Raw genomic sequence first — 5,124 nt, 5'->3', positions numbered from 1 at the left:
TTAATTAAACAAATAAATAAGTAACTCCAACGCCTCACCAGTTAAAAGCATGAGGCCACGTGGGCATCATCACGGCCATTAGACAAAGAGTGCCGTGGGATATTAATATGTTCAGCGAAAGTATGCGTCTCGCAGTTGGAGTGCAATGTTGGTAAATGCGAGGTCATCCACTTGGGAAAGGCAACTGGAAGATCAGAATATTATTTAAGTAGTAAACGATTGTAGTATGCTGCTGTGCGGAGGGACTTTGGTGTGTTTGTGCATGAATCACAAAAGGTTGGTTTGCAGGTGCTGCAACCTATCAGGAAGAGAAATGGGATGTTCGCCTTTGTTGCCAGAGGAATTGAATTTAAGAGCAGGGAGGTTATGCTGCAACTGCACAAGGTACTGGTGAGGCGGCATGCGGAGTACTGTGCAGTTCTGGTCTCCCGACTTGAGGATTGATAAACTGTCTGTGTAGGTGGTTCACCAGCTGATTCCAGAGATGAGGTGGTTCGACTATGAGGGGCAATTGAGTCGACTGGGATCGTACTCGCTGGAACTCAGAAGGATGAGAGGAAATCCTCTGCAAACATGTAAAATTATGGAAATGATAGATATGACTGTTGGAGCAAAGTTATTTCCACTGGTTGGTGTGACTAAAACAGAGGGAAATAGCATGTGGATTTAGGACGGTGATGTGGAAGAGCTTCTTCTCTCGGAGGGTGGTGAATCTGTGGAATACTCAGCTGAAAGAAGCAATGGAAGGGACCGCAATAAGGATGTTTAAGACTGGTTGGCAGAGGTTTTGGTATAGTAGAAGAAATAACGGCTATGGGGAAAAGGTAGGTAGGCGTGGTCAGTGGCTGGTAACTTGATGGAGAAGATCCTGAGAGGCAAAAGTTATAAAAATTTAGAGAAGAATAATATGATTAGGGGTAGTCAACATGGATTTGGCAAGGGCAGGTCGTGCCTTACGAGACTGATTTGATTTTTTGAGGATGTGACGAAACATAATGATGAAGGAAGATCATGAGATGTAGAGCGTATGGATTTTAGGAAGGAATTTGATAAGGTACCCCATGCAAGGCTTATTGAGCAAGTAAGAAGGCATGGAGGGGACATTGCTCTGTGGCTCCAACACTGACTTCCCACTGAAGGCAAAGAGTGGTTGTAAACGGGTCATATTCCGCAGGGAGGACAGTGACCCGTTGTATGCCTCAGTGATCTAGTATGATAATCGTACTGTTCGTGATTTTTGAAAATGCCCTGGATGAGGAAGTGGAGGGCTGGATTAGTATATTTGCTGGTGACACAAATGTTGGAGTGTTGTAGATAGTGTAGAGGGGCTGTCAGAGGTTACAGCAAGACATTGATAAGATGCAAAACTGGGCTGAGAAGTGGCAGATGGAATTCAACCCAGATCAGTCCAACGTGGCTCATTTTAGTAGAACAAATATGATTGCAGAATATAGTATTAATGGTAAGACTGTTGGTAGTATGGAGGATCAGAGGGATCTTGGGGTTCGAGTCCATAGGACGGTCAAAGCAGCTGCACAGGTTGACTTTGTAGTTAGGAAAACACACGGTGTATTGACCGTCATTAATAGTTGAAATAATTTGAGGAGCTAAGAGGTAATATTGCAGCGATATGGGACCCTGGTTTGACTCTACTTGGTGTACTTTGCTCAGTGCTCGTCGCCTTGGTACAGGAAGGCTGCGGAAGCAATAGAAAAGGTGCAGAGCAGAGGAGGTTTACAAGGATATTGCCTGGACTGGGGAACATGCATTATGAAAACGGGTTGAGTGAAGTCGGCCTTTTCTCCGTGGAACGTCGAAAGATGAAGGATGACCTGATAGAGCTATTTCAGATGATGAGAGGTATTAATCGTTTGGATAGTCAGAGGGTTTTTCCATGTTCTGAAGATGAGTGAAGAAAGGTTTAAGGTGCTTGGAAGTACGTACAAAGGAGATATCATGGGGATTTTTGTAATGCAAAGAGTTGTGAGTGTGTTGAATGCGCTGCCGGCAACAATGGTGGAGGCGGACTCGAGAGGTTCTTTTAAGAGACTTTTGGATAGGTACTTAGAGGTTAGAATAATAGAGGGCTGTGGGTCAGCCTCATCATTCCTCGGTTGGGGACATGTTCGGCACAACTTTGTGGGCCGAAGTGCCTGTATTGTGCTGTACATTTTCCATATTTCGATGTTTCTAGATCCGCCGTGAACACTTTCATTGCCAGATCATGCCTACTCGAACAGGTGGACTATTCCTGATGCTATTGCTAATGTTCTTATGTTTTCCTTTTCTCTCGTGTTTACAGCTGAGGGAACCTGAAATTCTTACCGCGATACATGGCATATTAATCAGTTTATTATTCGCTTAACACTTCCCGGTCTCAAATCCTTCTTCTGACGGCAACGATCAGAATACATTCCAGCCATACACTGATATCCCTGATTAGCCCACAGGGCACGGCAGCTGAATTCAGATATTCGAGCACCGAACCTTGTCCATCATTGCTGATTTATCATCCCTCTGACCCACATTTTTGCGCCCACTCCCCGAATCCATTGACACCCCGACGAATCAAGAGCCTATCACTCTCCGCTGCAAAAGTTTCCAATGTACTGGCCCCCATCGGCTTCTGTGGCGAAACATTCCACACATTCACCAGTCTTTGAGTGAGGAAATTGCTCTCCATCTCTGTTCCAAAGGGATGTCGTTCTATTATGAAATCTCGCCTTCAGGTGCAGACTCTACAACTACAGAAGCTACCTCTCCAAGTCCATGATATCTCGGCCTTTCAATATTCGATAGGTTTCAATGAGATTCCCCACATTGTCCTGAACTTCAACAGGTACATTATGATCACCACCGATTTAGTAATGGCTCCCGAAAATCTCCTTAGCAGATACATTAATGCTATATTCATCTCTGCTCTCTCAAGTGTTGTCGAATAAAGTAATAGTTCACAGAGAATGTTTCCATCAAAACGTGTGTTAATGGTCTTTATTTCTCTCCGCACAGTGAACGTGGTGACATTAGTCATCCTGTCGCGGGGAAAGTGCGGTCTCTCCAAAGGCGTCACAAGGTACCTGGTTGCCATGGTAGCGGCGGATCAGCTGGTCGTTCTCTTCGATCTGGTATTGAGCAAGATTCCGATGACTCACATTGCAGAAGAGATTTTCCTCTGGTCGCATCGTGTTCCCGTGTGTAATATCCACGCCGTCGTGTTATACGCCGCCACGGACTGTTCTGTCTGGTTCACGGTCACTTTCACCTTTGATCGATTTGTCACCATTTGTTTTCCGAAGCTGAAACGAAAATACTGCACGGGGAGAGGGGCGGCTCTGGTTCTGGGGACAGTGACTGTACTGAGTTGCGTAAAGAACATTTTCTGGTACTTTTTGCTCGCTGGGACATATTCGATATTAAGTACGTCCCTGGTCTGTTATCGCAGTGACAGTTCCCCACCGCAGCTCGGAACATTTCTGGTGATTCATTACGTCTTTACCCCAATATTACCTTTTATCTTGATTCTCCTGCTCAACAGTTTAACCATCAGCCACGTCTTAGTAGCCAGCCGAGCCCGGAGGAGACTCCGTGTTTCACTCGACAGCGAGCAGCCCGCCGACCCGGAGATGAGGAACCGCAGGCAATCGCTCCTGTTACTGCTGGTGATGTCGGGGAATTTCATCCTCCTATGGGCGCTGCTGACGGTGTCTTCTGTATGGGAGAGCATCGGTGTTTACGTTTTCGTGAATCCCCCGTCAACCCTGCGGGAGCTGGGCTACATGCTGCAACTGCTGAGCTGCTGCACCAACACGGCCCTTTACGCCGTGGTCCAGGTCAGGTTCAGGGTACAGCTGAAGGAGACGATGAAATCTCCCTTCCTTCTAATGACAAAGTTCACTCAGCGTTGTCAGGAGAGCATTAATCCTCAGTGACGCTTCTCCCATACCGCTGCAAAATATACCTTTTCGTCATTGGGTATGTGGACGTCCCTGAAAAGCTCCCGCCCTCCACCCCTCCATGCACCAACAGGATTTCGGAGCATCCACAGTCTGTCTCCACTCTGCTCCTTCCAGTTTACTGTCTTCACGGGTTCCCGGTAATGTCTCCCTCAGTTCCAACAAGTGCGTGATTTTACCCTTATTGGCATGCGAAGCCTTGACATCACCATCGCAATCCGACCGTGGTGCCCTGCCGGTATGCCGTGCGGCCCGAATCCCTGCTCAGTTACTCCCTATGTATCCCCATCTCTTTCCTCTGGCGAGGGGTATTGCTTCCAAGAGCCCTTGCCTTTGAAACGTTCAGGCAGACTGGTTACCGTGAACATACTGCAAGTGCCCCATTGCAGCGGAGTTCTTTGGAGATCTGTCAACCACCTCGAGAATTATTTAATAACCCGCACTCGTAAAACGGCTCATCCAATCGTCCGTCCCTAGCAGCAATCCCCATCGCAAAGCCTTTGGGATATTAAATAATTTTTGGACACTTTCTGTAGTAGTTGTCCTACGTACCAAATTGGATTGTGTACATTGAGTATGTGGTGAAGGTGATTGCTGAGGAAAGGGCACATAATGTCTATTTATTTATTGATTCCCTCGTAGCTAAGCCTTTCTCCTTCTCCGGTTGATTATAAGCCGTTCTACTCATTTCCCGCCATTGTCTGTAAACCGTGACCGCCTGGGTGTCCTCGGCGTACTCCTGATTCCTCCCACATACCAAACACCTATGTGTTGATAGATTAATCGGTCATTGTAAATTTTCCCATGAGTAGGGTCGCTCGGACCGTGAAGCATTGCGCCAGTCAAGTCCCGAACGTTGGGATTGGACTGGAAGTAAGACTTTTGAGAAGGACCCGTTCCGGTAGTCTGAGACATGAGACTGCATTGCATTGGATAGCAAGGCTTCAAATAGAAAACAGAGGGCAATGGTGAAGGGCAGCCATTTTGCATGTGACAATTGATGGGAATGTTCTGGCGTCTGATTTGATTGAAATGGGAGGGACTCATAAACTCTCTTGCAGACGACACAAACGTGATGGAGTTGTCGACGTTGAGGAAATTTAGTAAAAGTCCAGTTGGAAATGTGGCCGGAGATATGACAACTGTGTTATACTAATTCGACAGTTCGGTC

The sequence above is a fragment of the Hemitrygon akajei genome, unplaced genomic scaffold, assembly GCF_048418815.1.
Source record: "Hemitrygon akajei unplaced genomic scaffold, sHemAka1.3 Scf000051, whole genome shotgun sequence".
Classification (NCBI taxonomy): domain Eukaryota; kingdom Metazoa; phylum Chordata; class Chondrichthyes; order Myliobatiformes; family Dasyatidae; genus Hemitrygon; species Hemitrygon akajei.
This window is presented reverse-complemented; position numbering follows the sequence as displayed.